The sequence below is a fragment of the Oryzias latipes genome, chromosome 17, assembly GCF_002234675.1.
Source record: "Oryzias latipes chromosome 17, ASM223467v1".
Taxonomy (NCBI): Eukaryota; Metazoa; Chordata; class Actinopteri; order Beloniformes; family Adrianichthyidae; genus Oryzias; species Oryzias latipes.
Window position 1 is genome coordinate 6938525 of NC_019875.2, and position 24838 is coordinate 6963362.

General features: G+C 39.9%; 1 long non-coding RNA gene across 1 annotated transcript; it reads left to right on the forward strand.

The window, feature by feature from the left end:
- Positions 1 to 3240: 3240 nt before the first annotated feature.
- Positions 3241 to 7824, forward strand: LOC110016979. The gene is made up of 2 exons (XR_002292301.2): positions 3241 to 3385; positions 7282 to 7824. It is a non-coding gene; the product is annotated as an uncharacterized LOC110016979 (long non-coding RNA).
- Positions 7825 to 24838: the final 17014 nt, after the last annotated feature.

The window sequence follows — 24838 nt, forward strand, 5'->3', positions numbered from 1 at the left end:
TGAATGCGAGTGTGGTCCCCCAACAGACCTGTTCAGGGTGTACCCTGGCTTTGTCCAACAGTAGTTGGATAGGCTCCAGCAAGTTCTGAAGATGGATGGATGCAAAATACAAATATACACCTCATATGTCTGAAGCTGCATAATCCCTTTTTGTAACAGTAACATATCCAATACTACTGGTATATGTTTGCTCAGCTGCTGGACAGGACAAGTTAAAAAAAACAACAGAAAAGAATTTGTGCAAAAATAAATACATTTCTCAGACTGGGCAGACTATTTGATTTACTGTTTAACATATTTGTAAAGGTGTTGTTTGTCGTATTACTTCAGTACAGGAAGGTTCCACCCGTGCTGGAACGAGTTTGCGTGTCACATGTTTCTGTATTGCTTTTCTCTGCATAATCTTCCTTTCTTTCAAAACTGAAAACATCCACGTTAGGGACATTGGCGACAAACAAATTGGCTCTTGGACAAAGTCGTGTTTTCATCTCGTTTGTCACGACAGTTTTTTCTTGAAGATTACTGAAATGATAAGTACAGCAGGATCCTGCAGAGGATAAAAAAAATGCACTGGAGTGATGGTATATCCGTCCCATCAATGCAAACTAAACATTTACTCTACAGTTTGGATCTTGCTTCAACAACATTTCCACTTGACTACGTAAAGCCCTTTAGCTCTGGTATTCTTTCTCAGAGCAGTGTGGCCTACAAGGATCTTTGCCTGGCTGTCTTTTTTTAAAAATGATGGCCCAATATGTTCTGATCCTCATAGTGAGCCATAAAAAATATAGCAACCTTTTTAATTGATGGAAAAAGCCAGCTCTTGTTGGTTTCTCAGAAAATGTGATCGTTTTTCTTGGTGCAGTAATGTTAAATTCTTAAAGGATTGTGTATTTTTGAGCACATTGGGAATTCTCCATAAATTCCATTGAGTTCAGAAAAAGTAAACACCACCAGGAGGAATAGTTCACTTCAGTTTTAGTTATGAAGCAGGCAAAATAAAAATAATAATAAAATAAACTATGAAAAGGAGCAACACTGCATACGCTGAGAGCAGATCTCTTGGATGTCACAGAGGCAGCGGCATGTTAGCTCCTGCACACGGTCCTCCCCACCCCCCAAAGACAACACCTCCTCTTGAGTTTCTCAGGGACAAGCAGGCACAGGCAGTTCCACATTACACCATCGTTAATAGGAGGAGCTGGCAGTGGGCCATGGGAAAATAAATCTGCAACAGTTATTGTAGCTGCACTCCTGCTAACCAGCCAGCATGTGCATGAGGGTGTTCGCTCTGATTCTCATAAAGAGCGTGTCAGGTCTGGTCTGAACCCTATTTGGTTGCAACTTAACCTGGTAAAGTCCTGGAAATTGCAGAAAACAATGAACTAAAAAAAAAAAACTAAAGCTGTTTTTTAAAAATCTGAGTTTAGAGCGACATGGTGTCACTGTACCTCATTAAAATCACAGTTTCAGTGAGGTACTTTTTATGGAGGAGCTCCAATCTGCATCAGCCGTCAAGCACAGTCCAGCTCTGCCTCTAAGATTCATGTTTTCCCACATTACATATTCATTATATAATTGCAAGCAGAATGTTTTCAGTGCATTTCACCATGGCTCTTGTGCTTTACAAGGTTTTTTTTCTTCGTGAGTGACTGATGTGGATCCAGATCCAGCACTAAAACTTGACTGTGATAATGATAAGCTGTCATGCTGCCTCAGGCTGAGGTAATGCCTCTGCAGGCAGCTGAGGACAGTTTGTCTGCACTCACATTCATCGCCTTCTTAACTTTCAGCTCCGAGCTCCAACTCCGAATTTCTTCTGCATTTCAACTCATAAATGCGACTGCAACATTTGTTCTCATTTAGCTTGGCCTCATTCTGACTGGTACAAAATATATGACCTTATGTAACTGGTCTAAACCAGGCATCAAAACAAAGCAATAATAAACAAATGTTTAGGAAAAAAAATGCAGAAATAAACAGGCATATATGGAAAAAATTCTACAGATTTTAATAGGAAGACTACTGACCTACCAATAGTCTGCACACTTTAATAGTGAGTTATTGCCAGTAGAAACTTCATGCTTAGTTGAAACACAAACGTCTTGTTTTTGCCGATTCCTGTCTGTCAGTGTCTCCGCTCATGGGGCGTTTGGAAATGCTCGGCTGCCTTGGTGAACAGGTAACCTTGAGAACATTTCCACAGCTAACTCCACGGCCTTTGTCGCTCACGTCTCTGTGCCATCCCTGTTACACTAATTACTGGATACTTGGCATCCACACTTTCATTATGGTATCAAATGAAAACAAAGTGATGACATTTTTGCACATGTCTAGACAAGGGTTCTCCTTAAGCACCTTGTGAATTCTCAGAACTTGTTCCTGATTCCTTCGCAAATTCTTGGAACTTTTTAAGGGTTCTTAGACTTTAACACAAATTCAGAGAACTCTCTGCTGCACATACCAACAGGTGAGATCTGGGAAGGTGATTTTCAGCAGAAGGGGAGGCGCTGGGAACAGAAAAAAGGAGCTGACTTCAATGGGGTTTGGTGAGAATGTGGATTCATGGAAACCCCTTGAAATGTTCTGGGCAAGTGTTGACGCACAGATGTTCTGTCCTGTCTTCTTGAACATGCAAGGTTCTGAGAATTTTTTGTTTTGTTGGAATTCTTGGTTGAAGCATGACTGTTTTTTGTTGTTACTGTCAAGAGATTTCTTTCATGACTTGGTTTTTTACTGACTTAAACAAAACAATAACCTCTTCTTAACCCTTGTGCTATCCTAGGCACTTTAACATTGGGAGTTGGGTCATCTAGACCCACTAGACAGTGCGCTGAACCTTTTTTCTTCAATGATTTGTGATCTTCACTGGTGTCCATGGATTACATGAAATCTTTCCACCTTTATCCACCTTTGTCATGGTAGGGAGAACACGTCAATGTAAGGGGGGGGTCATAGGATAGCACAAGGGTTACAAAACACCAAATAATATGGATATATGACTTTGGAAATTGAATGTTCTGTTACACTTGATACTAGCAGACTTTGTGAGGCCATTAAACAGGTTAAATTTGATCTGTTGTGCAGTGAAGTTTCTTTTTTATCGTGAAGTGGTTTCTGAATCACTTCAGTCTAAATCTGAGAATTTTCAGAACTAATCACACAGGGTTTTGTTTTAACTGGTTTCACAACCATAAAAGGAGATTTTGAATCCATCCATCTTCTGCCTATTCAGAACTAGCTTTTGGAACCAGCAGTCTAAGCAAAGATGTTCAAACCTTCTTCTCCACACACACCCCTTCAAGTTTTGCCCAGGAGAACCACAGAGCGCTCAAAGGACAGCTGAAAGACAAGTCTCTCCAGTGCATCCTGGATCTTCTTCCAGGTGGGACATGTTCAGAATACCCATCCAGAAAGATGTGCAGGAATGACCTGAAAGACGTTCACAACACTCCTCTGGCCTCTCTAGATGTGTAGGAACAGTGGCTCCACTATTGAGCGGCCAGCTTTTCTGCAGGGAAGACTCATTTCAGTTGCTAGTAACGGGGCTTTAATCTTTTTGGTCATGTCCCTCATGATTTCAGGTGAGGGTTGGAATATAGATTTACCAGTAAATCGAGAGCGTTGTTTTCTGGCTCAACTAATTCATTGCAATGGATCAATGCAGAGATTGCATTACTAAAGCCGCTGCACCTATCACCCTGTCAACCACAGGCTCCATCCTTCCCTCACTCAAGACTCACACAACACTCCAAAGAACTTCAACTTCTCCACCAAGGAAGGAGCTCTCCACCCTCCCAAAGAGGAAGAATCCCCTTCTGTCGTTGAGAACCATGACCTACAAGTTTAAGCTGCTTCACATACAACTGCAAACATCCCCAATGCAAGTTGAACTTCTCGGTTCAGTGAAGCCAAAAGGACAACAACATTTGCAAAAAGTAGAGATGAAATCCTGAGCTCCCCAAACCAGACTGACTCTGGTTAAATCTGACAAATGATGTCACCCTAACCTTATTTTTGCAAGATTAAAATTCCCTTTTAAGTGTTTAGAAAGGATTTGATTAGATTAGAACAACAAGAAACCGTGAATTAGGAGGGTGACATCTACAATGGTTAGAAGTGAGGTCCACATAAAGTTTTCTACCTCTCAAAAAACAAATATTTATTTACATTTTCATGCGATTATGGTCGGCATCGCTAAGTCTGAGGCCATGGTTCTGGATCGAAGAATGGTAGTACTTGCCACTTTCTGGCTCCTCTCTCTCTCTGTGTGGGGTGGGTGGTGTGGGGCCTGGGGGGTTGGCACTTTCGGGAATGAGACCCCTGGACTGAGGAGACCTGAGCCCTATGCTGGGGGGGGGGGTCACCCTATGATGCACCCTGGGGTAGGAGCTACTTGGCAGTGGTCCCCCTCCCATGGTTGCCGTGCGGAATAGCCCCCCCTCTCGGTTGTAATTGCACCTTTGACATGTAGGACCTTTGGTAGGGGGGTTGCTTGGACATCACCACCAGCAAGCAGGAGAAATCCTCTCAGTGCCCTACCCGCCAATTTTAACTGCACCGTAGGCATGTAGGGCCCCTTGGTAGGGAGGGTGATTGGACATTAATGTGAGTAATCAGGAGATGTCCTCTCAGTACCCTACCCACCAATTTTAACTGCACCCCCTTAGGACACACACCCTTTACCCCTCAAAATATACACTCCAACACAAACACACATACATGCACACACACATGCATTTCACAAGGAAGGTGGGCCCTCGGACCATCTGTCCCCTACCCCATCCCTGGTAGGGGTACTGGGCCCTCGCCCCCGTGGCGGTCCTGCTTGCCCTGGCCTGGGGGGTGGATATGATCCCCGGCGTCCCTCCTTCTTTTCACATTCCACCATCCATTTTAGAAGAACATAAACACTCACTTGAGAACAGGTGTTAGATCACCTTTGCACTAATACAGGGGTCGGGAACCTATGGCTCGCGAGCCATATATGGCTCTTTTGATGGTCACATGTGGCTCGCAGACAACTCTTTAGTTATACTTTTATTTCATTAGACCAGTCCTTCTCGGGCGCGATGCGATGCCAGAGGCGCACAGTAGTAGCAGTGCTTAGAGAGAGAAATCTGCGCCAGCGCTATCAGTTACTATTATCTATTATTTCACAGAGTTTGTACCAGCTGGAAACCTGTGAATTGACGTGCCTAAAACTGCGCGCTCCCGTCTCTGAGAAAGAGCGCGCAGATGCGGGGACGGGATGTGTGAGGGAGAAAGCAGAGGGGGGGTGTTGTGGGGACAGGCAGCAGGTATATCGCACAGGGATTGTAAAAACGTAGAACCCGCTGCCCGTCACTCACTGCAGCGTGTGAGTGTGTGTTTGTCTCCGCGTCTGCATGTGAGCAGTCTGTCTCACATCTACAGAACATTCAGACCTACGATGACGTTTAAAGTCTCAACGCCTGCATGAAGCAGAAACTCACCACGTATCAACCAGACTAGACCATCAGAACTACCACGAGAAATACTCATCATTTATTAGCAACAGCATAACAATGTTACTAAAAAAGAATCCACAGACTTATTGTACTTTAAAAATGTTGAAATTACATCAAATGCACACATTCATTTATATATTTAGTTTTAAACATATTGTCGCGGACTAAGTTGGATGGCTGTTGGGCCGCGTTAAAAGTTCTGGAGTTCATTCAACGCGTCAAGCAGAGATCTGATTGGCTCTCAGTTCTGTCGCTCAGCCTGTTGTTAGGTAGTTTGGACCAATGGGGTTCAGCTATGGGCCGAATAAGGGAAATGGGAGGGCTGCAGCGGGAGCAGGTGAATATAAAGTTGGGAGAAGCGCTCTCGTCTCGTGTCGGCGGGAGAGATTCAGGAGCTGCTGAATTAATTGAACGTTGTTTGTTGCGGTCTGCAGTAATCGGAATAAAGAACTTTAAAAGAGGTTAAGTCTCCGTGCCTCAGTGTGGGGAAGGGACACTACATTATTGTATGGCTCTTTCGAAATTACATTTCAAAATATGTGGCATTTATGGCTCTCTTGGCCAAAAAGGTTCCCGACCCCTGCACTAATATGTTGCGTGTTGAATGAAATATTCACACTAGTTGGTTTGAATGCATAGGTATCTGTGTGTGAACATTATCTGTAGTAATCACCCTCCTAACCCCCCCTCTCTAACATCCCTCTCTCTTCTTCCCTTCTTTCCTTTTCCGTCCGGTCCAACACAAAAGATTTTCAAATATGACTAAAATGAATAAAGTTTGGCCTCGATTACAAAAGGGGTTTATTCAGACATACCTCTGGTTTGTCAGAAGATTCCTAAACCCTGTTGTAACAGTAAAATATGTCAAACACAAGAGGCCTTCAGCTCTCATCTGTCTGCCCAGCTGTTGGACAGGACAAAAAAAAAAAAGTATGGTAGCCCTCTCCGGGTGGGTGAAGTGCCACTGCCTCAGGTGGAGGAGTTTAAATATATTGTGTTCTTGTTCATGAGTGAGGGAAGATCAGAGCGTGAGATTGACAGGTAGATGGGTGAGGTGTCCATCATTATGTGCTCGCTGTGCCAGAAAGCAAAATTCTAATTTTACCTTTAGATCTTTGTTCCAATAATGACCTATGCTCATTAACTCTGGATCATGACCAGAAGGTGAAGGTCCCGAATACAAGCAAACAAAATTATGGATGGATGAAGGGATGGACAATATATGTAGTTTTTGCCTTTTGTTTTCTCTACATCTGAGTTTTATTTTTCTGGTTCTTTTATAGATGTAGGGCTCTAAGCCTAATTTGCAAATAAACATATTTTTTCCTCTTATTTCTACATGAATTAAATGTCATCTATAAATTGAGAGTCATTGACTGAATCACAAACAGCCGTCTGTTTGTACATGACCTGCAATCATTTTAGAAGATAAATGATTCAGAAAAGAGATAATGGGGCCATTTGGATCATATCTATCAGAGCTAACTGTTGTTAAACATATTAGTTTTTTATGGGATATTTTGTTATGAAATCTTTTTAAAAACTTTTATTCCAGGTTAATTTGTAAAAAGTGAACAACAAGGAAACGTGATGAATGCATATGTGAAAAACAAAATAGACCCATTTGCATTATTTATCATTTTTACGCTGGTCTGTTCATTATATAAGAAGCTGGTCTATAGTGGGATTCCAGCATGGATTCATATGAGCGTGTTTCTGTGTTCGTGCCCATCTGATTCCTAATTGGTCCATGCTGGCAGAAGCACCTGTAAGAGATCCATCTCTTCCGCAGGCGGAGGGGCCAAGCGCTGCAGCATCTCCCAGGCAGATGGACCTCACAGCGGGCGGCTGTCCATGCGAACCCCCTGGCCCTCATCAACGGATGGTGTATCACAGTGGGAACACGGTCACACATCAATCCCAGTAAAGGCCTGGCCTGCCTTGGTGATGACATTTAGCTGCTTTGTGTTGGTCGGTGTGACATATGGAGGGTTTTGTGTGTTTGATTTGTCAACGGACACACACATCTTACATGCTAACAAAGTTTTGTGTGTGTGTGTGTGTGTGTTTTTTTATAAATGAAAATGTTAGGATATGTGTATATGGGAATAAGTGTTTGCGAAACGGACATCTGTGCACAAATATATTTTGGTTTAAATGTTTTGTGGAATTGATTTGATGTTGGAAGTGTTTCAGGGATGGAAACTTTCTGCTTCTCCTCATTTTGCTCATTTACTTTTACTTCCTATTTCTGCATTTTACAAATAAATAAACCGATAAAAGTTGTAAATATCATCTTACTCAGGCACAAATAAATATGTTTTTGGAACAAGAACCCCCGCCTCAAAAGCAGCACCCCTGCAGGAAACAAAAGGTATTGCACGTGTCAGAACCAAAGTGCCTCATGGGACATTTCTTCCTGTCTGGAATGAGACTCAACATGAGAGCAAACATCTATCTGACATGCTTCCATTAACGAGACACAAAGTGCTTTAAAGGAGGCAGGAGGGGAACCACGGGAGGCCGTGGTCTATAGTGTCCTCGAGACCGACAGATGACAATTCTGCAATAATGCTCAGAAAATATATGTAGTTAATTTACTTATAATTATGGCTAAATACTTTATACACAAGTGTAAATATGCCAACAAAAAAACATTTTTTTATGTTTTTCAGAAAGAAATGATACTGGATATAAACAAAATAAAATCCTCCAATAACAAAAAAGCTGTCAGAACAGTTGAAACATGGTCTCTTTTGAAACTTTAACAGTTTCCTTTGCCTTTATTATTTTTGCTTAACCTGTTTTACATTGTTATTATTGTTTTTTTGATTTTTTTTTTTGTTCATTTTCCTGACGAACGTGAAAGTTGTATTTTGCACACAGTGTGGAGTTTTGTGTTTGGTATTTTGTATGTGCAATATTTGTTAATAAACATATAAACAATTCTGCAACTTCCTGATTGGGTTTTAGGGAATGAAATGAGGAGATTGATTTGAAGTTAACCCTTTCATGCCATCTGTCGCTCATTTAAAGTGTACCAATTAATCCAGGACTCCCTTTAATTTAGCATCACCTTGAACTAGGGCTGTGTATTGGCAAGAGTCTGGCAATAACAAAAAATATCACGATTCTAGTGTCACGGTCTGATAGATATCCAGATGCAACCCAAGACTGTCCCTGAGACAATATTTCACTATTTTATTTAGGAGTATGACTTGGAAAAAAGTTTGTCTGAATATTAAAAATCCCTTTGAACACGCACTTCATGGCTCATCACTTTTTTTGGGAGCATAGTACACAATAAAATAAATATTGGGTAAAATAAATATTTATTCTTGCACCATTTATGTAATCTCATATGTGGTTCTCTTATTGTGAAACTTCTTTTGTTTAATTAAACATTATAGTTACAAATATATATTGTCATGATTATCAAATCTTTGTTTTGAAGCAGGAATCTTAAAATTAAAGTGTTTAACTCTGACTGTACTAAAAAGAGGTTTGTTCTTTGTACTTACTGTGCAACAAGAGAAACTAGAAAAGAACAGAAAACATAATTGCTGGGTCTATTTTTCTGTGGATGGAAACAGAAAGAAAGCTTATTTTAGTGCTAACATTTACACAAAGTGAAACTCTGTGGTGTTTCCAAAAAGACATTTATCATGGGTGGCTCCAGTTGGTATTAAGTTGCAGGTTGATGGGTTTTTTTTTACCACAAATTAAGATTTTGTGTCCTTCCACAGTTCAAAAAAAGGGTTTTTATACAGCTCAAACTTGCTAAATGTAAATGTAGGACTACAACTACATTGTTTTTGTGGTTTGCTGTCTTTCCAAATATATTATTTTGCAGCAAAGATCAGAGTAAAGTAGGGTTTCAGAGGATTCCTATGTAGTGGTTTGAATTGAAAATACATGCACTTACAATAGAAGGAGTGAATGAATGAGTCATGTCATGTTATGCAACACGGAGCCAATGCAAACCTCACAGTGGCTGCCTAGCATCGAGTTTAATGCTGGAGACCTCTTGGCTGCAGTGTGACAGTGGAGGAATGTCTGCGTTAGTGAGCTGCAGTCTCTCAGCACAGGAAATGGAGACGAGCAGAGAAAGCAGACTTTGGGAGGGAAAGATGCAGAAGCATTTCCACAAGCCATGAAGTGGAAAAGACAGGAAAAGTGTCTGAGGGAGAAAAAGAAATGGCATTATACAACTCTGTCCTCAAGAAGCTCTGCCAAAATGTAGCTCTGCCTTCTATGGCGTTGGGATTTCTACACGGAGCTGATTAAACACAGCTGAAAGAGCAAAACACCAGATGTACAATGGATCTCAGCTTTTCTATCTCCCATAAACCGCAGTGAAACACCTCAGTTGACTTCTATACTGCCTGAGGATGATGAGACATGTCAGCACAGCGTAACAAGCTGGAATGATGTGCAATCAGCAGTGACTTCAGATGGTCTGTGCTGTGTTTAGCTCAGACCTGAAGCATCTTGGGCACCTGTTTAAGCCTGTTTGACTCTGGACTCCTGCCAACCAGAGCATTCACAAGGTGGATTAGAGTGAAGTCATTTCTAACCTTCATGAAGTCTGCTTTTTTTTCAGATTAGTTTCTCTGCATGAAATTGTTTTTAAATCCAGTGATGAAAGTCTTCCGGGAATTCCCGGAAATCCGGGTTTTTGAGCAAACCGAACGTACTTTCCGGGAAATAAAGACCTGATCTCTACGGACAAATCGCTTTCCGGATTAGAAAATGGTCTGAAATCAGCTAATTTTAGCTTTATTTTCTATATTTCTCCGCAGATCGCTTCCTCTATGGTCGTGGCCATCTTTCGTCTTCCCGGCCTAATTGACCAATGACGGGACGTTTTAGTTGCTTTCGGATGCGTCGACGGGTCTGATTGGCTCTGTCTGCACCACGTGGTCAGCGTGACTTGCTTCCCTAGAGACCAAAACTGGCGGACCCACGCTAAACTTTCACAAACACATCTGAAGAGTTTGCGATCAAATTTGAGTTAAAATAATGGCAGGCATCGTCATTATTGAGCGTGGTCACGACCTCAGTTGTGAGAAGACGATAAAAAACAAATTGAAGTGGTCTTGGCTGGAAAAAAAAAAAAGATTTTTAAGGTAGTGTAGGTCAAATACTTTTTTGTGTAAAATAATCTCAAAACCACATTTTGAAATAATTTCAATTTTAGTTTTGAGTTTCAGTTTTTATTTTGAATACATTTCTCTATCTAATTTATTTGTATTTCCTAATTACCATGATTTAGTTCAGTATAGTTAACATTAATTATAAGTATTTGATGGTTTGGACCCGCACTCCCTTAAAAAATAATGTTTACAATGTTTAGTTTAGTTTGTATGTTTGTTTTGATATTTCCCAGATTACTTAGTATTGGTGTTAAAGAATTGATGTATTATGTTATAGAATTATAGTTTAAAGCAGATCCCATATTTTGATGTAATTATAGTTTGAGAAAACAGTGCAAGTGGATGTTGTACATCAGTCATTTCTAAAGCAGAAATAATGTATAAATAACTGAGGTATTTTCATAGAATATCATAGTTACTGGTGTTCTTTTTGCCATTTGGGGCTTTGATGTTACTATATTTTAGCAATTGTATGTTTTGCAGCTCTAAGGAAAAGCGTAGATTGTAGGATTGTGTTACTTTGAGCAATTTTCCAAATTCTTTTTTAGGACCAGCAAGTCCTTAATGGAGAGTCAAACTAGGGGTTTGAATGACAAATCATGATGCTCCAATTAGTCTTAGTTTCTTGATAAAGAAGTGAATAACTAGCTGCCAGAATGCACCAGAATGCATCTAAGACCACGTATTTTTCCAAAATTTCGCTCTGTGCCCGCCATATCGCTCAAAGAAAAGTTCAGGGATTTTTTCCTTGCCTGACTTTCATCACTGTAAATCAGATATTGAAAAGGAGAAGCTACACACTGATTTCAGGAAAACAAACAGCCCGACCGAGAACCGAGAGAGACTAAATGTGAGCCTCATTTACAGAATTTAGAAAACATGAAGAGGAAAAACAAGCTATATCTTATACATCTGTTTTTAACTTTTTCTTGTTAAAATTATTTTACCCTTTTTAGCAGAAATCTGAATGATAATACTTGATTTTTTGTGTGGAAATTTCACTTGGAAATGCACATCCAGATAAGGCTAAAAACAATTCTTAGTCTGCAAAGTTTAGCAAGAACAGTTTGTGTTCACAACTCCCATGACCGACTCAGATCTGTGTAATGTCCATCATATTTTCTATTATTAAAAATGGGATGCTAACTTTCTCTTGCACAAACACAGCATGACACAGATTTATGGTAAAACAGCTCAATAAACCAGCATTGCCTATTGCTCCCCAGCTTTCTATGACAATTAAAATTAAAATGCTGCTCAGTCCTTAGAAACTGTTCAAACAATCACGTGGATTTGTGTTTCCAGTCGTGTCCCGACAAAATAAAAGCTGATGTTATTCCCACATATTTACGTGCAGCCAAAATGCAGATTTCAGCATTTCCCGCATGGATATTGTGTTCATCAAACAAGGCTAATGTTGTTAGTGCGTGTTAGCCTTCTCCTAAACCTGGCTTCTTCCAGCTCCGTTCTTCCACAAAAAAAGCACTGACCACGCGGATTAAAAATAAAATGATGAGCGAACAGGCGCTTCATAATATTCATAATATTAATAAAATCACGTTTAGAAGATCTGGCAGCTCACTTTTTTTTCAGTGGGACTCATTTCCTCTTCCGGTATTTTCAACATTACTTCGCATGCCCAAATGATTTATTCCGACCGAAAGTGTGACCATGTGAACGTTCGTTCTAATCGGAAAAAGTTTTTCTGGGCCCATGTACACGGTTTAATTTTAATCCGACCAAGACATTTTGGGCATGTAACCGCGGCTACTGACTCCCTGATCCACACCACCAGGACCTACAGTACTGACATTGGGATTTCATTCGGGCTCGAGAAATGCAGCCGGATGGTGACAAAGAGAGGCAAGGTAGTCCACACAGGAGGGGTCTCACTCCCAGAAGGAACAATAGCAGACATTAAGAACAGTTACAAGTACCTTGGAATTCCGCAGGCATACGGCAACCTGGAGCAGGCAACAAGGAAAGCTGCAACAGCTAAATACCTCCAACGAGTAAGGCAAGTCCTGAGAAACCAGCTCAATGGCAAAAATAAGACCCGGGCAATAAACAGCTACGCACTGCCAGTTATCAGATACCCTGCAGGAATAATAAGATGGCCAAAGGAAGAGATACAGACCACGGATGTTAAAACACGAAAGCTCCTCACCATACATGGAGGGTTCCATCCCAAATCCAGCACCCTGAGACTGTATGCTAGACGCTAGGAAGGAGGCTGAGGACTAGTGAGCGTAGAAGCCACTATCTAGGATGAAACATCCAAGACATCCATCATGGATAACCCCTCCCACCCCTTGCACCAAACTTTAGAGACGCTGACCAGCTCCTTCAGCACAAGACTGTTACACCCAGAGCAAGAAGGAGCGCTGCCGCAGGTCATTCCTCCCCACAGTACAACACTGTACTACAGTGAGACACTATTTGCCACGTGGCATTTTTCATTCATTCATTTATTTATCTATTGTTGCAGTTTTTATTTTTCAGTTGTTTTTGTTCTTCTACCGGTTGCTTTGGTGTATATTTTTATTTGTATTTATTTATATGGTTTCTTTGACTTTGTCGTGCAGGTTGCAGTTGTTTTTCTGTTTCTTTAATAATGTTGCACTGTTAAATCTGAAGGTCAATTTACTTTTGCCTGAATATCAATTTTGCTATTTGGATGTCTTTTTGCTATTGAATGTCACTTTTGATATTTGGATGCCTTTTTTTGCTGAATAAAGTCTCATCTATATATCCTATCTATTATTGTTCAAATGAATTGTTACACTTATTGTTACACTAATTCAGAGCATCATTGTAACTTTTGCTGTATTACATCCATATTTTACAAAGGGTTTTGTGCAGCATTACTGCAGTACCAAATCAGCGTGACATGAGTTGAAAATTGCTAATAAGTGTTTTAAATATTACGCTTTTTTGTAAAGTAAATACACAGGCTGTTGCGTAGATACAACCTTTGAAATGTGAATTAGCATGTCATTACACAACCAGGATTTCACAGATTTACAAGTCCAAACAAAGTAAATAGTAAACAAAATATACTGGAGTTGTGCACATTAGTATTGAAATGCTACAACAGCTTCAGCTACAGCAACAACAAAAAGAAAAGTTGTGCTTCTTTCTGTATTTTAATGTCAAAAAATAATGCAGGCCCAGGGCCATATGTATAAATGCACGTTTTACAGGCTTGACTTAGAACCATAAAGAGTTCAGCCTACAAATTAGGAGAACTAAATTCAACCATATTTATTTAGAACTGAACTGAAGCTTCCTATAGTCCTATATCTTCACAGCACCTAAATGCATTGCAGGAAGTATGGAAGCAATTGATAAAAATGCAGTAATGACATGGAATACTAGAGAGGGTCTGATTAATGACCACAATGGTTGGTACAGAGCTTTTTTTCTGATTTGATAGGACAAATAGCTTGAAAGCTACAAATCACTATGGCTACGTTCACACTGCAGGCTGAAACGACCCAATTCCGAATTTTTTGCCCCTAAGCGGCCCAATTCCGATCTTTTCATGACAGTCTGAATGACACAGATCCGATATTTCAATTGCGACCCAGGCCCCGTGGGTTTGCCGTCCTGATTCCGAATTGTAGCCGTTCTTTTCAATTGCGACCGCCGTCTGACCGGCCAGGCGACTTGATTCCGAACTGTACGTCATCGACACGCAACAAACGTCATCATTTTGCGTTGAAGTAGGCGGGAACGAGAACGTAAACATCAACCATGGTGGACGATGCTGCTGAGACCAGTCAGTGGAAGGGAAGGGAGGTCACTGATTGGATTAATATTTGGGCTGATCGCTCTTTTCAGGCCAAACTCCAGGGCTCTTATTGCAACTGGGCGGTTTTTGAAAAAAATTCCAGCTAAATGGCAGAGCGTGGTGTTGAACCTTTCCCGCGATAACTTTTTTTTCTTTCTCCCCTTTGACCGTGCTCAAGCGCGGGGGACCCGAGGCGATCCTCCTCCTCCTCTCTGCTCTGATCCTTAGATTCTCCAGAACGGGTTAATAAAGAGTCCATAGCATTTATTTTGGGGGAAACCTTCTTTTATTACCGTCCTCCGTAACACACAACATGAATGCGCGCCCACACTGCCCCCCCCCCTATTCTCTATCGCGGCACGCGCTTGCACACACGCGGGGGCGCGGCCCCAACACATACACATTCCTCTTCCACTACAGTGGGTACAGACAATCCCGACTCCATTACCTTCTTAAAATGAGAAGATTGTAATTGTGCTGCTCCTTCGTGAAAATAAATTTAATATTACAAAAAGAGCTCCGCTTTTGACAACACTGTTGTTGACATCCATTGTTAACGTTGGCTCCGCAAACAACAAGTGACGTCGTTCACCGTTGAGTATTCTTCTGGCTTCTGCGCATGCGGGTCTCGTTTGGGTCGTGTCACGGTCACACTGGAGATCACAAAAGTTCGGATTTACTTGGAAATGTGAACGGTCTAGCAAACAATTCGGATTTTTTCATAAAATCCGAATTGAGCATTAAGCCCTGCAGTGTGAACGTAGCCTATGTCAGAAGTCAAAACTCTGTGTCCCTCTTGGTCAGCGGCGGGAGCAGTCTCCAGAGTACTGAAAGCATTTCATCTCAAAGCAACCCCCAGTGTGCACTTCCTGGATGCCACACACCTGAATCTCATTCACTCAATCAATCAGAGTCTTGTTAAGCACTGCACTGAGCCACACTCAGTGCGAAGAATTGTTTGTGCCACACTCCCTTCATTCATTTGATTATCCTATGCCTGTTGTCAACCCTTGCCTGCCTGACCGACCCTGATTTAGCTTTGTGGACTTTTAGGTGAGCTAATAAACCTGCTGCATTTGGATCCAGCCGTCTGCCTGTTCTTGTGACACACTGTCAACATCCATTCTATAGTGTGTCTGCTGGCAGTTTACCCTGCCATACTGAAATTGATTCACATCTGCTATATGCTATGGAAAGCACTGGGAGGGTAATTCACCCTTGAAAGCAACCTATCCAGTTACTATGTGGCTGATGAAAAACAGGGACAGCTCAAAGGTATCCATCCTAAAATATCTTGTATGCCGAGAGTGGAGGGTAGAAATTGAAAGAAACCAAAAACCTGAATACTTGAGAGGTCACATTTTGCAAATAAGAGTGTTACATTTAACCTTTATGCTCCTCGACAGATCATGTCATGCAGTCATGAGTGCTCTCTTCCACTAACAAGTCAGCTCCCTCATTTACTGCCTAATTGGGCACTCAAGGATAATGGCCTGTTTGTTTGTTTTGTGCCTCAGCAATCCAGTGTCTGCTTGGAGGAGCAATCGCTTCTCTATCACCTTTTTTTTCCCCTTTGACTGCGTGTTGCTGTACTTGCATGATGGGCTGCGAGTCTGTGTGTTTGAGATGCCCCCCTCCCTCAATGGTAATGTCATGTGAATGTGGTAGAACTATGGCAGGTGTGAGAACAGCTTGAGGCTCGTGTCATTAGCTCGCCACCGGTGTCACTTTGTCCTGTGCCGATCCGGCCTGGCAGATTCCATCCACCACACGCTGATCACTCACTTTTTATTAAAGCGTGTATTCACTGCAGCATGATTTATCGCCATCAGGCCCTGGACATACCCGGGCTCTCACACTTCTTGTTTTTTTTTTTCTGATGGAGCTTGTAAGTGTTGTTGCTTTTATAGAAAAACAAAGGTTAAGAAAAGGCGAAACTATTTTGTGCTTCACGTTTAAAGGCAAGCGAAAGGTGTGAGGGGCACTGTAGGTGTTAAAGCATGTCTTCCTGAGCATTTGGCTCTTTTGAACATGTGACAGTCAACATGAGGGCAGGCTTCGGTGTGGACAAGACAAAGAACTGGGACAAAGTGACAGACTGCCCTGGTAAGCCTTTGGCGATGTCCACACACGGCATTGTGGGTAACTCCACATGACAAGAACATATGAAAAAATGAAAAAAAAAATGATTTTTTTTTTTTTTCCACCAGTGGCCCATGGCTTAAGGCTGACTAATGAGGAAAATATTCCACCATTCCAATTAGCAGTTATTGATACTGATTAATGTGCACTCAATGTGTCATGAAAGTGTAATTCTTGTTAAAGGCAACAAACCAAAAGCCTCAGGTGTCTCTGTGATCCCATGTTCAGCAAATCAACATCAAAAAGCATGTCTGAACTTTGAGAATGAAAACAATCTAGACCTATGAGTTCTACAATGAGGCTGCCAGTCCTTGACCCAGCTCCCAGCTCTTCACAAAACTTACAGCTGCAGGTGAAATGTGGCAATCTTTAACTGGTGCAAGACATGGAAGGCAGAAAAAAAATTACTTAGGACGATTGTCTTATTTTCTAACAGTCAGGTTGCACACAAGGAGCGTGTATTTATCACGTTAATGGCAAACATGAGCCCCTTGCACAGGATTTGAGGGGATAGAAAAAACGAATAACACACCTACATCACCCTTATTTTACCCCTGCATGTTGTATAAGTGTTTAGTGCAACCTCTCGCCCACAGCATATAGAAAAAAATTGCGCATGAACATTTTCTCTCTATGGGCTTACCATGCACTCTACAACCTTGGCATTGCATGTGGACCACCTGCTTGCCCCGTTTTCTGCCGCAAAGAGCCCATATCCACCTGTAAGGGCAGTTGTTACTAAAGCTTAAGCCACAGCCGATTATAGTAGTCTGATGTAATCAAAATGAAAATTAAAGGAGTTCAAACAATCCTTTATCTTCATTTTTTGGGTTAAACAGAAAGGAATATTCTTTGTGAAAGAAAAAACAGATGCGTCTATCCCACAATTCTCTGTAGTCATAACACGTCACTTATGCTTGGAATCTAGACTGAATAATATGCTGGTTGGAAAGCTGGCAAGCTTTGCTAGGTCAGTGAGAAGTGTTCATGCAAACAAGAAATGATTTATTCATGCATTTAACAACTTTATCTTGATCCATCCAGAATGCACCATGGCAGCACAATTCTGCTGCAAATCCTAAAATGAGATCATGTTTGGATTTTCTGATTCAGAGTGTTTCCAAAGCACGCAAATCCCCCAAAAATGTAAGACAACAAATTAAACTATGGTAATAATAATCCAACATGTGATGCTTCAGTATGCAAAGAGACAATGCTGCTGCTACCATTGTGTATATATTTATAACTATGTGTATAGCAACCAGTTTCAAGGGGTGAGTCAGATGCACAACACCTTTCTAATCCCCAAGAGCTCAATGAACTGTTTGTTTTAGACTTTTGTAGCCCAAACCAGATGACAGGGTTAGTCTCTGTTTTGTTGGCTGAGTTTGTCATTGCAGGTGTCTGTCATAGCTCCCCTTTTGCAGTCCTTTGCAGGAACCTGCGCATCAAATTTCTCCTAAAATAAGATAGTTGTGCACAATTTGTGCCCTTCAAAAGCACATAATAATAATAAAAAAAGTAGTTTGTTGGAAATTGTTGGTAGAATATCCTTTCATTGTTGCTTAAGACTTCCTCAAAGGTGCCTCATGAGTCTAATGTTAATCATATTATTACGTCTCGGTATGCACAGAGCTAAGCAGCGCTTGTTTGTGGAATGGACACCTCTTGGGAGTAACCTCCTGCTCCACTGGTTGCCTGAGTGTGTGCTGGCCACACACACAGCTGCACACAACAGCCTACACACAAGCGTGTGATCTCAGCGTTCATTGTCAGCGTGAGCCAGGGGGGGCACAAACAGACAGTTACCATTCTTCAGAGAGATCAAACATGCTCTACCACTCAGACGCAAAATACTCCCACATGGATACACACAACAGCCCACATAGTGGGAGACACACACAAAATCCCCAGAGCTCAATATAGAGTCCATTACTTTGGAATGCCACACTGCTTTCCCCTCCACACGAGATGTACTCCGACTCGGTTGGGCTTGACTAGCGTGAGTCACGCTGAACTCTAACAAACCAACATTGTAGTTAGTCTGGCGGTGGTGGCAGCTACATGTTTAAGGACAGAATGACTCACAAATGCCCAAGATTACCCTGACATTATAATCCACTGCTTGTGTAAACAGAATTCTGGTGTTCCTGCTAAGATTCCTTGTTCACTGTTTGCTGTAGACTGATTCATACACATGTCACTGGAGCAGAGGGAAGCATTTGGCCTGATGGGGATTTCCCTGTAAAATAATCAAACCAGGTTTTTAGCTAGCTGCTTAACTTATTCAAAATTGAGCTAAAATTAAATTTAGAAACATAAGAAACACAAGCCAGAAAGATATATTTAACTTTTTTTCAATTATCCATTTAGATTATTCTAATTTTCACTGAAACTTTCAAAAATAATCTCTTTTAAAATTGTTTTTGCTTTATTAACCCTTGTGCTATCTTGTGGGGTCAAAATGACCCCACCCTTGCATTGACGTGTTCTCCCTACCATGACAAAGGTGGATAAAGGTGGAAAGATTTCATGTAATCCATGGACACCAGTGAAGATCACAAATCATTGAAGAAAAAAGGTTCAGAGCACTGTCTAGTGGGTCTAGATGACCCAACTCCCAATGTTAAAGTGCCTAGGATAGAACAAGTGTTAAAGGAATTATTTTTTTCAAAACCAGCCCAGTCCCATGTAAAAAATAAATATATAAATACATTCTACCCTCCCTTTTAATGACATTTTTTTTTACACTTAGCTTAGCAATAGTCATGAAAATAAAAACGAAATTTTATTGACATTAAAATACAATTAAAACACAATACAATGACATTCAGCACTCCAAAAGAGATATGAAAAAAGTTGTGTCTTCAAATCCGGACGTTACTACCGCTAGATGACGTCATGAATGCTCGCCGGAAATCTACATTAGTGTGTAGCTGCCAGCGCTTGGAAAATACATAACATCGTTTTAATAAAAAACAAAACTGCAACTCTGTGTACAGAGAGAAAGATGTGGACATTGCTTATAAAAGTATTTTTTAGAAATATTTAGCTCACTTTACAATAAAAATTGCCCAATTTATAAATTCAAGAACAAATTTGCCATGTACCCTTGGTTAACTATGGTCTAGAAAATTCTTGTTAAATAACCTCTATAAAATACCCACGTGCATGCGTGGGTTTTCTCCGGGGTCTCTGGCTTCCTCCCACCATCCAAAAACATGCTTCATGGGTTAATTGGCAACTCTAAATTGACCATAGGTGTGAGTGCGGGAGTGAATGGGTGTGTGAGTGAGGAGATTCTACCCTGCAACAAACTGGCGACTTGTTCAGGGTGTCCCCCCTGCCTTCGCCCACAAGTGGCCGGGATAGGCTCCGGCAGCCCTGTGACCCCGAAAGGGATAAAACGGTATAGAAAATGAATGAATGATAACCTCTATAAAAATTATTAAAACAGAGGACAAGAAAAACTGAGCAAAGATACAAGTCATATAAAAATAAACTAACTGAAATAACACGGCACAGTAAAAAAGTGTACTTCAATAATCTACTGAATGAAAATAAAAACAATGTTAAGCGAGTTCGGCAAATATTAAAACATCATTAAAAACGGGACAAAAAAACGAACATATCCAGATTAATTTGCAGATAAGAAGGGTCATAGCTATAACAGCAATGAAGCAGCAAACGGCCTCAATAACTATTTTGTAAACGTGGGTCCAGAGTCGGCAGCGGACTTCCAAAATGCAAAACCAGCAAAGACAATAATCCACCCTCATCCCACACTCAATTTTTCTCTCTGATGTGAACGAAAATAAGCTGATATCAATTGTAAATAAATCCAAAAGTAAAACCTCAAAAGATTGTGGAGATATAGATATGACAGTGCTGAAAAAGGCAAAGAATATTATGTCTAAGCCTCTGATGTACATATGCAACTTATCTTTACAAACTGGGAGATTCCCAAACCAAATGAAAATTGCAAAAGTGATTCCTATCTATAAGAGCGGAGATAAACACCAATTTACAAACTATAGACCTGTTTCTCTTCTTCCACAATTCTCAAAAAAATTTGAAAAAATATTCATTGATAAATTAGTTAAATTTATTAATAAATATAATATTATAAATGAAAACCAATATAGTTTTAGAGAAAACCATATTGGCCATCATTGATGCTGTGGAGGAAATCACAAATGCTGTGGATGAAAAGAAATATGCAGCAGCAATTTTCATTGACTTAAAAAAAGCATTTGACTCTCTCAATCATGACATCCTACTTGACAAACTGGAAGTGTATGGGATAAGAGGACTGGCGTTAACTTGGGTCAAAAGCTATTTAACGGGAAGAAAACAATTTGTCAAGATTGATGAGTTTACATCAGAAACCATAGAGATAAGTTGTGGTGTCCCACAAGGATCAATTCTGGGCCCGCTGCTATTAAATATATACATAAATGTTCAATGTTTCAAAGCTCATGAAATCATATTATTTTCTGATGACACAAACATATTGTAGTCTACAGACAATCATAGGGATTTTATCAATGTGGTAAAAATAGAGTTCACCAAAATAAAATCATGGATGGATTACAAAAAATTATCTTTGAACCTAGATAATACCAAAATGATGTTTGTTGGTAACTACAACACCAATACCGAGCTCTCAATTAAAATAGACGACAGAAATGAAATTCTTAGTGTTTTCTTATCGATGACAAACTAAATTGGAAGCAACACATCAGACACATTCAAACTAAAGTCTCAAAAAGCATTTCAAGCATAAATAAATCTAAATATATATAAGAATACAACAGTAGATATTTATTGTACTACTCCTTAATACAACCATATTTGACCTACTTTATAGAAATTTGGGGGAATAATTCACTGCATCCTCTCTTTTTACTTCATAAACGAGACATCAGAATTGTACATAAAGCCAGCTATCTTGATCATACAAACAATTTGTTTTATCAATCTAGACTTTCAAAACTGTATGACCTTGTGGATTTTTACACTGCGCAACAGAGTCAGTGGGAAAACAGTGGGGATGTAGGAACTTTAAGATCATATTGATAAGAACCACAAAGAAAAGTGTCTGTGTCGGTGTGTGGCACTAAACTTTAAGTAATGAGCTCAGACAATGTTCAAATATCCAAATATTCAAGAAAAGCTATAAAGAAACTCCAATTTCAGGATATGAAGATTAGAGGAGTTCAGGATCAACAGATGTTTGAATAATTCCAAATACATGTGTGAACTTGATTGTGGTGAAATAATCAAAGATCTTTTAATTACAACCGGTGAGTGTTACATTGTCTAATGTGCAATAATGATTACTGAAATGTTTGAATTACAATAAACAAGCTACAGATTTTTTTTTACTTGATCTGCAATGTGTAGCAATAATTACTGGTTTAATGTTATAATGGGTTCTAATAGTAATTAATTATTAATACATATTGGTTACCGATACTGTTTATTGAAATTATGAATGAATGATTTCTGAATATAATCAATCATTACTGGATTTTGTTACTTGGAAAGAATCAATCGAATCAGAACTGTTCCGGGACTTCGATGTTTTGTCCTGGATAATTGTGAATACATGCAAATAATTTCAGGGAGAAGTCTACATGTTAATCAGATTTCTCATTATTGGATTACTGCTTTTATCAGAAAAAGAACCTTGTATTATTGTTTTTATAGTCATTATAAAATAATCATTTTATTTCATAGAAAATCAGATATTGATCAGATTTTTGGTGTGCATGAAATTAGGCTCAATATTTTGGTGATGTATTACAGTTATGCAACTGACAGGGCTGATACTGGTTAATCATGTATACAGTTATGTATACAGTCTGTCATGTGTGCCTGCTAAAGAGTTCTTCTTCAGCTTCTCTTCTTGTTAAATCCCATTCCTTTTTTCAAATCCATCCCTGAAAATCTAAACGGAGAGGATATCCCTGTTTCCCAAGTTTGATCCAAAAGATAAAACAGACAGGTCAGATGTCTTTAAGGCAGCTGCAGGTGGAAGCAGAATCCATGGTCAGAAGCTGGTTTGAAATCATAAACAGGCAGATCAGGTCCCAACAGTGGGCTGGATGTAAATGCTAAAAAGATAGATTTACTCTGGGACTCTATCCATGAAAAGTGGGGATTTAGATGCTGGTGTAGGGAATAAAACCGATTACTGACAGCAGCAACAGGCAGGAAACCTGATCCAATAAGAACAGGATATCAGAAGCAGCAGGATGAAGCGTTACGCCAATGTTCAGACCTTCACATGAAGAAGCTGTAGTGTGTCTGTGTCATATTCAAGAGAAGTCGTGTTGGAAATGCCAATCTATTTACAATATTCTAACATGTGCACATCTGTTCTGTGATTACAACTGCCATTAAAAGATGTGCCATCTCTTAGTTTAATGACCAATAGGTGCAATTACCTTTTCACAAAAGGCCTTGCAGTTTGCACAGACCTCATTTTCCTTCAATGGACTCAACTTGATTAGCATTACAAGTTGTTTAATTAGAATAATTAGTTTAATTCCATGAGACAATCAAGCTTATTGTTCTTCTTTATGGTTATTTTGACTTTGTTTGGCAAAAACTATTGATCTTATTTTTTCTTTGTTTTATTGTGCTTAGTAATCTAACTATTAGTGTTCTGATTTTTTTATTCTAGTTCCTCATACCTTTTTTGTCCATTCACATCTTTAAAAATCTTTTAACAATTCAGCTAAAAAATGGTCATCTCATTCCATTGCTCTGTTCAGCGATCTTTTGAGCATCTTTTAGTCATTCAGCAATTTGGCAAAACTGCAGCAGTCCACTAAGATGAATTAGTGGAAACTTTTATCTGCAACAACTTCTACACACTTTCAGCTAAAGAAATTGTCCAACTATCAACTTATTGCTCAGCTCTCACTTATCTTAAAAAATAGTTTTTAAAACCAGACAACTTTTAAAATAATAATTGGTATAAAGCCTCACTTTTTGTTGCATAGTGGAAGTCAATGGACCATGATGCTTTGAACCATATTTCCTCTCTCAGTTTATGACAAAAAGACATAATTCCAAAACAAATAAATATAGTCAAGGCAAGAGACTAAAGATGATGATGACGTTTGATTTATATTTTCTATGGGTTATGATCTGCAGCTGATATTTGCTATCTTTTGTGTTCCTTTCCTTTATTTAAGCTAATTGGGCCCTTAGCCTTAGAATTCACGCTGCCTGTTGCTAATTTTCAATCTAGCCTACCATTTAATCCAGGACTCAATTTAATTCAGTGTCACTTTAAAAGAAAAAATATTTTAGATTTGTCAGGTTTAGAGTTAGCTGGACCCAAAAAGCAGACAGGAATTAGGTTTGGAGTTGTGCAATTTATTGAATAAAGAAAAGAGGCTGCATGGCTTAGTTCCTGGATCTTGACGTGGTTAGGCTGGATTGGATGAGGCTGGAGAAGAATGGGGCTTGATTTACAGAGGTGTGGCGTGGCTTGGCTTGGGTTGGTCAGACTCGGCTTAGATTGAGACTTGGGTGAAGGCATTGGCTTGGCGTTGGCTTCGGCTCTTTGTCTTTGGCTCCGAGTTTTTAAGCTGTAAATTTACGAGAAAAAAATCTCGTGAATTTACGAGTTTTTTTCTCTTTTTTCCTCTGCTTCGCCTACCGGACTTAGCTCCTAGCATTACAAACATGGATGTGAGCAACACACATACCCAAGTTGCATTTCGACCAATCACTGTGTCCCTCTAACTGGAGTGTAACAACAAGATCAATGATTGGCTGATTCAAGCTGGTTAAAACAATGAAGAAACAGAATGAGTACCCCCTTCTAATTTTGCTCCTTTGAGTTAGGTAAAAAATAACTAGCCGAGTCTTCCAGGAATTTTTGTGCTCTATATCAGTCAGCTGGACAGTGTAGTAATCCGTCAGCATCAATGATGTGCCCGGGTGTGACCTGGTGGCACTGAAGGCAAACCAGCTGCTGCAGGTAATGAGAGAGGACTCAGTCACAAAGACAGTTTTCACCCACAATTCAAGCTGGTCTTTCAAGCAAAACTTCTTTAAATTGCAGTTTGAGAGTTGAAAAAAAAAAACATCATGTTTCCACAAATTGTATAAAAGTCGAACAGCACTGTTTTTATGAGAACATTACAGAGACCTTTTCAAAGGAGCAGCTGGACAATCCTGTAATTACTGTTCAACTGGCGACTGTAAAAAAAAAAGAAAAAAAGAAAAAACATCAC